Here is a 9,460-nt window from a genome sequence, read left to right as displayed (position 1 = left end):
AGTGGTAGGGAAACATAACCACTTGCCTCATGTGATCTGAAGATCAGGTGGTCTGTGCTTTAGTTTTGGTCTACATCAGCACTTGTTTGCATAACAGCAATGTCTGCATTAAAGGCTATGTTAGATTAACTGCGATCTCATGATAGAAATCTGCAAAGGCTTTAGAAAATACATCTTAAGAATACTTGAGAAGGTAAAACAGTAAGATTGCCAAGCTGTGCTGTGGTGTGTGGGCCTACATCAGAACCTACATGAAACCACCTACCTACATGGTGTGCTGACCAACAGTTGAAAGGGTTACTATAAGGTCTTGACAGAAATCTAAAAATCCCAGTGTTTGGTGCACATCTTACTGCATGTCTACACCTGCAAATAAAGAAAAATCCATGTTTACTGTTACAAATTTATTTTTTACCTATAAACATACTGCTCTAGTCGGTGTTTCCAAGGAAACAGATTTACCACAGGATATACAAATGTATAGGACTGTCTTACAATATTCTCCCAAAAAGTCAAACCCAGAAAAGTGCAATAGATCTTTCCACATAATATTCCACATGAGTCCAGCCAGAGGCCTATAGCCCTCAGCAATGTGTCATGCAAGTTCATATCAAGAATCTGCACCAAAAGGCTCAAGGGCCAGTGGTAGAAGCTCAAAAGTCTATGCCGGCAGGGTGAACAATCTGTGCCAGAACACTGAGGGATCTGCACTGGAACCAGGGAGTGACGCTCAAGACAAAGGCAAAGACCAGCACCCCCCACCCACCCACTGAGGGAGCAACAGCAAGAAAAGCCACTGAGTTCCAGTTCCAACAAAGCTTCTCCTGGGAAATCAGCAGCCAGCATTCCTCCCCTCCTATCCTCCTTTTATGGAGTTCTGGCAATAATCCTTAGGTGGGTCACCCGCATGCAGAATCACCCTCAGTTAAGCTGAGTGTTCCCACTTAAGCTGGCCATTATTTCATCCGCACACATACCAAAAACAATTTCAGTAGAAGAATTTCAACAGTATCATGTTGATACTTGATGTCTGGAAACAACATCTTTAATGAGAAATGTAACAGCAGCTCATCTCCATGTACTTGGAAAGAGCTTGATGGGAGAGCAAAAGACTTGAGAACAAAAGTTCCAGTGTCACAGTTCTAATTTCATGGTTTCTCAGTGTTAGTCAAGGGTGTTATCTATCCTTCCTTATCACTTGCCTGGATACCTGGAAAGCTCCGTTAATAAACATGTATGTACACAGTGATGTCTTGACTGGAACCTAAGTAGATCCATGTGATAAATACATTTAAGGACACAGTCTGTTCTATCAAGATACCAACAAATAACCTTGGTCCACTTTCATCATTAGGGAACCATTAACACTCTTTGGATCCCATCAAAACTTCAGTACCAGCAACATTCTTAGAGTCATCATATTCTCTTCACATAACACCTTCAATGATTAAATGGCCAATACTGTGGAAAAAATAGTATATCTTACCAAGACACATATCGTTATTAGTGGGATTATTACTAACGTCATTATATTTAAACTCTAAATGCTAAGGAATAAAAAAAAGCATTATTTCCCAACTGACAATTTTTTTCCTACCTGACACACAAAAAGCATGATAACACAAATATCACCTTGATTGCCTAGGTATCTGAAAATCAAATGGTCCATATATTTTTAAAGCCCACATCATCACTCAGAAACCAGCAAAATCTCCATGAAAAATCACTGAGAAGCCTCACCAGCCCCAACCTCTGACTTTCCCCTCATCTTTGTAAAATATGAACACTCTCATGTAGGGAACTGGGGAAGGGGACGTTACCAGAACCTCTACAGTAAGTCCTAGGCTCTTGTGAGCCAAGGCAGCACACAGCGAATTACAGGAAAGGTAGACAAATGAGACTGAGAAGAAGCTGAGCTTTGGGTCTGATCAGTGCTGCTCTGGGTGGCAAAGACAAAACCCCTCTAGCTTGCAGCACCTTTTATTCAGTACATGGGGAAACAAATGTAACAAGTGAAAAATAGAGTTCAGTACTTCACATTGGGATAAACAATGTGTAACAAAAAGCTGGGGGGCAGTGGAAATCTAAGAACAATGAGGAATTATGCAGATGAAGATTTGGTTCCTCCCTGGTGCCTCCCACAATTGTGGTCTTGTCCTGGAGATTGCAGTATCTGGGGGGGATCACTGAGGTCTCAGTTTTGACCAGAGGCCAAAATGCAATTATGTCTGGAATGTCCTAGCTGGGCTGTAGGCAGGAGAACTAGGCCTACTCAAATGATTTTTCACTAGAATTATGTAGCATTGCTCCCAACACTCTCAGACAGTTATGATGCCCCTAACAATCCTTTGTCTCCTGTTCACAGGCAGCAAATGCTCCAGTCAGTCCGTAGGACCTAATGAGATCTGATTAGTGCATGTCTCTGCTACTCAGTGTTAAGCAGCCCTGGAATTGACCATTATGGGGGTATTTGCACTAAAGAAGTTAATAGATTCCACACTTGGGGCATTTCTTTTGGGAGAGTCAGTTATTAAGCATTTACAAGAATATGCTGGTGCACAAAGTAATAAATGAACAGGGAGAAGCACTATGGATACTGACAACTCAATCTTTTTGTTTCTCATAAACTTCTTGCAACTTTTGTAGATGAAAGAATATGTCAGTTTGCTCCACATATGCCTTAAAATACACTATTTTTCTAAACTGTTATATATTTTATGAAAAGAAATGTTAGACACTTTTATTGCAAATTTCTTAATATAATATTAATGCTGGTTAGGAACTTACAAATCTCATGTCAAAAGTTTATAAATGTGCTTACAAAGATAGATATTAAATAATTCTTATTAAATAATTGTTCAAAAAGATTTAGATAAATATATATGTATATATATATACATATATATATACATATATATATATATAACTAGACCTAGCATAGAAATCAGATACATAAATTTATAACATAGGTATAAATTTATAAAATCACTGATACAGGTTTGAACACACACACACACACACACCCCTTTATCCATTCATCCTAGTGATAGTCTTATTAGTAGTGGGTCTCTAGGGCTCAGACTTACTAAAATGTTTCTGATTTAAATCCAAAGAGCTGAAAATTCATAAGTTGGGTTGGAGATGCTTACAAGACAGAAAAATCATGTCTAGAATACATTAACAGTAATAGCAATGCACAGAATGTATGAGAAACCCATTCACCAACTGAAAAGGCCTCTGGGATTGGCCAGAGTGGAAACAAAAAGGCCAGTTCAAATCACAAAGCCAAATCTCACTGAAAGGTCTTTCTTTTGAAGACTGCATTTAATTGACCAGCAACCTAGCAAGCAATACATTTGTAGAATGCAGTTTAGCTGAAAAGCTGGTTTTATGAAGGAGTCAGTGACCACTGGAAGTAATCAATATGCCTGTCCCCATGGGCCATGGCCTAAGTACATATGGATTTCAGACCCCTGCTTCTAGTTGCATACTGGTCATGCCTCCTGATTAGCTCTGACACACAAAGAGCTCTGAAATTATCTTTCCTGTTCTGACTATATGAAATCAGCTGAACAAACTAAAAATCAGCAACTTTAATTATATCTGCAAGAGCATGGAGATCACATCACAAACTGCCACAGCAAAAAACAGACAGACATGCAAATATAGAGAATCACAGTTTACCGGGACCAGAGACGTATGGAGATAGAAACTGGTAAGAACAAATAAACAGCAACTGATGAACTGCTGAAAGCTGACTGCAGACTAACTCCAGAATTAAAATCCACTGTACCCTGTTTTAGGGGGCCTCCTATAATACTGGTGTGGGTTTGGCCTTCAGAAGACCCACCAGGGGTGAGTCAAATATGAGAGACAATCTTCTCTTCTGTGAGCAGTGAAGAACAGAAGTAACCACTTTGAAATAAGCCCAGACAGTTCTACTTTCTCTAATGAGATTGTGCTCAAGGGAAGCTACTTTGCTACAGCTTTATCTGATGAAGAGGAAGAGCAACTAGACATTGTTAGTCATTCTAGATTTTCTGTCTTGCATAATAGGAAAAAAAAGCTGAGAAAAGTTACTGATGGCTACAACTCAAGAACTCAAGTCCATTAAAAAACTGATATATAATTTTAAGGTGGAATGCTTCCCTTCCTCAAACTCTTATCCCCACACTGACAGAGCTCCTATATAAAAACAGTGGGTTACAAATGAGACACCTAAGAGAGACATTCTATTTAAGAAGAGGTTCTTAGGAGACTTGGAGACAGCATGGAAGTGGAAAACAATGGGAAATTAGAGAAAAATGGAATCTTTGGTGCACAGTTATAATAAACTTTAAACAGGAAACACCCAGGTCCTGGCCAGACTAATATCATCTTTATACTGATAGCCTGACTGCCTCAGTGCCCAACAACAAAATTTTGGATATACTAAAGGCAAGAAGAAAATGTGATCTGAAGAAACAGAATGAGCATCAGTACTGGATTCAGATATAACACAGATTTTGAAATTGTCAGATAAGAAGCTTACAACAACTGTGATTGATATATTAAAGGTTTTATGGTATGCTAAAGAATTTATTTGGTCTTTGATCCCATTCCTGGCAAAGAATTTCAAAATCCCTTGGCACTTCCTGAGTTACAGGCATGCATGTGTTAATGTTGATCTTAATGAAATGACTCATGATAGATGCCTAATTAGCTTCAAGATCAGGGCTGGTCACTAGAGAGACCAAACTCATGATTAGAAGGCTGGAATCCTGGGCCAGTCTGACCTCCATGAAGGAGAAAGCACGGAAGATTGAACTCAGTCACATGCCCAGTGGTTTACACAGTCATGCCTGTGTGATGACAGCCCATACAAAAACTCTGGACACCAAGTGGAGCATCCCAAATCATGAACACATTACTATGCACAGATAATGCCACATCCAGATTCCATAGAAAGGATACAAGAGCACTGAATCCCGGCCCTTCCAGAACTCTTCTTCTGTGTTTCCTTCATAATAATACTGTATTTGTAAGAACAGCATTTTTGGGAAGCTGCACTTGCGAGACAGGTGGCAGAACCACTGAGGTAAATCCCCAGCAGTACAGCATTTGTAATGTGTTCTGTGAATCATTAGAGTGAATTATCAAAATTGGAGTGGTTGTTGGGACTTCAAAATTTATACTTTGTCAGTCAGAAGCATAGGAAATATGGGGACCACACTTGCTGCTGGCATCTAGACTAAGAGGCAGTCTTGTGGAGGGCTAAACAATTAACTTGTGAATTACAGATGGTGCCAGAATCAAATGGCAATGAGTAGAGTTGAATCAGAGCAAGAACCAATGGAAAAAGTAGAAAACATTTAAGAACACATGGGTAATAGAAGAATTAAAGTCAGTATGCTATAGAGAAATTGTATATCTATTTATTGTGGCACAAATTCAAAATAGCCAAGATATGGAATCAGTCTAGATGAAAATCAACAGATCACTGGTTGAAGAAAATATGATATGTGCACACAATGGAGTGCTGTTCAGCCATAGAAGAAACAAAATTATGTCATTTGTGGAAAAATGGATGGACATAAAGACCATCACATTAAGTGAAATAAGCCAGACTCGGAAAGATAAGTACATGGATTTTTTCAAAAAGGACATGAAAGCAGGAGGGACATTACTTGACCAGAGAAAGGGAATAAAGAAGAGGAAGAAGTAGGTGTGAGGCAGGGTAATAGGGGGCTGGATATGATCAAAATATGTTATATGCCTGTATGAAAATCCCACAATGAAAACCAGCATTTTTAAAAACTACTATACCCTAAAATTAATACATATAAAAAAGAACAGTTCAGTAACATAATCAAAAATAAATGGAAACTCTAACAAAGAATCAAAAGGAAATGGGAGATACAAAAAACATTGTGGCAGAAATGGAGAATGCCTTGAAGGATGATCAGGTTAGAAATGACTGGGGAAAAGATCAGTGAGCTGGATGATAAGTCAATCAAAACTCCCTAGGCTGAAAGACAAAGAGAAAACAAAAGAATAAAAAAAAACCCAGAACATTCAAGAATTGTGGGACAATTACAAAAGGCATAACATGCCCATAATGGGAACTCTAGAAGAAGAGAGGACCATGAAAAATAACTGAAGTAATAGTAGCTCAGAATTTTCTAAAATTAAGGACACACACCAAATCTCAGGTTCAAGAATGTTTACAACAATAAGCAAGGTAAATACAGAAAAAATTATAAGTACACATATCAAATTCAATGTGTAAATATCAAAAACAAAGAAAATCTTGTAAAACGCAGGGAGATAAGACCTTACCTACTGAACGACAAAGAATTACACCAGCGTTCTCAGAAATCATGTAAGTAAGAAGAGAATGCGGTAAAATATTTAAGGTGTTGAAACAAATAACCCATCCACACAATGCTAAAATTCTTTGTACAGCAAAAATTTCCTTCTGACATAAAGAAAAAAATGTTTTTCAGATAACAACTGAAGAAATGTAATGCCAACAGATATGCTAGACAAGAAATGTTCCAATAAGTTCTTTAGAGATAGAAATCAAATATGACAAGAGAGAGACCAAGGAAGCAGAAAGGAAAGAAGTAACTGAGGAAGGTAGGAAGGAAGAAAGACAGGAGAGAGGGAGTAAAAAGTGTGGGGATAGGAGAGTAACAAGGGAAGGGAGAAAAAAAAGGGCATTGGAGAGGAATAAAGAAAGGTATAATAGAACATTTTTTTCTTAATCTATTAGATAACTGCTCAAAGTACTAGTAGCAACAATATATTGGGTGCATATAATTTATGAATGAGTGGAATCAGTGACAGCAACAGTGGCAGGGATGGTGAAACTTTTATAGCTTTCAATGATACAAACAGCCTGCTGCAGCACAAGTGCCATAGGTTTGCCACCACTGGCATAGGGAGTAGTAGCATGGGGGAATTGAGAATGCTCTGCTATAAGGTACCTATGTTAGCAGAGAAGCAGTATAGTGTTATTTGAAACTAACAACTTAGACTTGGTGATCTTAGATAAGCTGTAAATATATATTGCAAACTCTATGACAAACACTAATTTTTTTTAAATTTTCATTTATTTAATTTTTCTTTTTGGTACTGGGGATTGAACTTTGGTCCTTGCACTTGAGCAGCAGGCAGCAAAACCACTCAACTAAATCCTTGTCCCACACTCACATTTTTAAAAGGTATAATAGATATGCTAAGTGAAGAGAGAAAATGTATTCATTAAAGAAACAAGGCAAGGAAAATGACAGAAGGACTACTCTCTAGAATATATAAAGAATTGAAAAAAATCTGACCCCCCAGATTCAAAGACCCAATTCAAAAATGGGCACCTGAAGGGAACAGACATTTCTCAAAGAAGTAAAAGCAGCAAACCAATATATGAAAAAATGTTCAACATCACTCATCATTCAAGAGATGCAGATGAAAACAACACTGAGATTCCACTTCACACCACAAAGAATGGCTGCTATCAAGAAATCAACCAATCACAAATGCTGGCAGGGTTGTGGGGAGAAAGGAACCCTTCTTGATTGCTGGTGGGAGTGTAGACTGGTGCAACCTCTGTGGAAATAAGTATGGAGATACCTCAAAGAACTAGGGCTAGAGGTCCCATTTGACCCAGATAGTCCCCTGCTGGGTATCTTCCCCAAAGAATTAAAAGAATCATACCACAGTGATAGATGTGTCTCCATGTTCATAGAGGCACAGTTTGTAATAGCTAAAGCGTGGAAGCAGCGCAAGTGCCCATCAACTGGAACCTGGATAAAGAAAAGGTGGGTTTTTTTAATCAAATGGAGTACTATTCAGCCATAAAGAATGAAAAACTAGAGTCATTTATAGCTAAATGGATGCATATCGAGGCCATACTCTTAAGTGAAATAAATAGGACACACATGTGTAAATACCAAATAGTTTCACTAGTGTGAGAAACTGATAGTGTAAATGAGGGTTAAGATGATTAAAATGAATAATTGATAATTTGAAATAGGAAAAAAGGTCCAAAGACGAAGGGGTGAAGGGAGGGGAAGGGGAAAGGAAAAGGGAGAAAGGAAAAACTATGAGAAAAGAAAAAATAAACGGAAATGATGTCTATGAAAATAGGGAAGGGTGGAGGGCATGAAGGGCACACAGGTAATGGGGAAAAAAATAAGAACCAAGCTATGTCATGTACAGGTACAAACACCCAATGATAAATGGAAATGAATTGTATACCCAAAATGTACCAATAAAACAGCTTAAAATTAAAAAATTAACAAAACACAAAAAGAAAAATGAGGGAAGATTTTTAAAGAAATGAAAAACTGTCATGACTAGAAAACCCAAGCATGGTAGAGATTAACTGAACTATATCAATGATTATTTTAAATATGAATTACCTAAATATATCAATTTAAACGTAAAGACTGTCAGAGTATACTTTTGAAAAAAATTCAAGTATAGCTTTTCTAGTCTACATAATTCCATTTGACATAATTAAAAGTGGAAGGATAGAGAAAGATGATATACCATGGCAACACAATCAAATGAAATCTGAACTAGCAATATCAATTTCAGACAAAGCAGACTTCAAGAAATAATCAGGGATAAAGAATTGTGATAGATAATGATAAATGGAGTCAGCTCTCCAAGAAGGCATAGTATATCTTAACATATATGCACCTGAACAACGGATTAACAAAATATGTGGGAAAAAAAGATCATTAGAGCTACAAGAAGAAATAGACACATACATTATTATAGTTGGAAACTTCAACACTCTTCAACCAGTAATTGATAGATGCAGCTGAAAGAAAAAATGGAAGTGCATAGTTGAATGAAGGGCCACCATCAGTTCATTGGATGTAACTGACATTTAATAAATACTTCATCCAACAAAGTAGAACAAATTCTCTTGAAGCTCACATGGAACATTTACTAAGACAGACCACATTCTAGGCCACAGGACAGATGTTAACAAATCATAGTTTGTTCTTATACTACAATGAAATTAAGCTAGATATCAATAATAGAAACATAGCTAGAAAATTCCCAAAATATTTAGACTGTAACACACTTCCAAATAACATTTATCAGGAGAGTCTCAAGAAACTTTAAACTATTTTAAAGTAAATGATGAGAACACAAATTATCAAAATATGTTGAAGGCAGCAAAACCAGTGCATACAGGAAAATTGATAACATTGAAAGCATAGTGTTAGAAAAAAAGAAACAGTAATCTAAGCTTCCACTTTAGGAAGCTACACAAATGAGAGCAATATAAAATGAATGCAAGGGCCAGGGATTTAGCTCAGTGGTTCCACCACCTGCCTCACAAGTGCAAGGTCCCAAGTTCAATCCCTGGTACCCAAATAAATAAAGAAATATAATGAATGCAAACCAAAGAAAAAAAAATAAAAATTATTGCATAAATCAATAAAATTAAAAAATAAAAAAA

At 37.2% G+C, this 9,460-nt stretch overlaps 1 protein-coding gene across 1 annotated transcript in view; it reads right to left on the bottom strand.

Moving 5' to 3' along the window:
• Positions 1–2,922: 2,922 nt before the first annotated feature.
• The window catches only part of LOC147822052 (uncharacterized), a 90,004-nt gene continuing 83,466 nt past the window's right edge, over positions 2,923–9,460 (bottom strand). Inside the window, exon 15 of the mRNA XM_087198682.1 lies at positions 2,923–7,784. The gene's annotated coding sequence lies outside the window, so the exon portion shown is untranslated. The remainder of the gene's footprint in view (positions 7,785–9,460) is intronic.

The sequence above is a fragment of the Heterocephalus glaber genome, unplaced genomic scaffold (assembly GCF_053883595.1).
Source record: "Heterocephalus glaber isolate CG9 unplaced genomic scaffold, H.glaber_assembly_v1.0 deba00001687, whole genome shotgun sequence".
Lineage (NCBI taxonomy): Eukaryota > Metazoa > Chordata > Mammalia > Rodentia > Bathyergidae > Heterocephalus > Heterocephalus glaber.
Note: the sequence above shows the minus strand (reverse complement) of the source record. Positions and strands in the feature narration are given on the sequence as shown.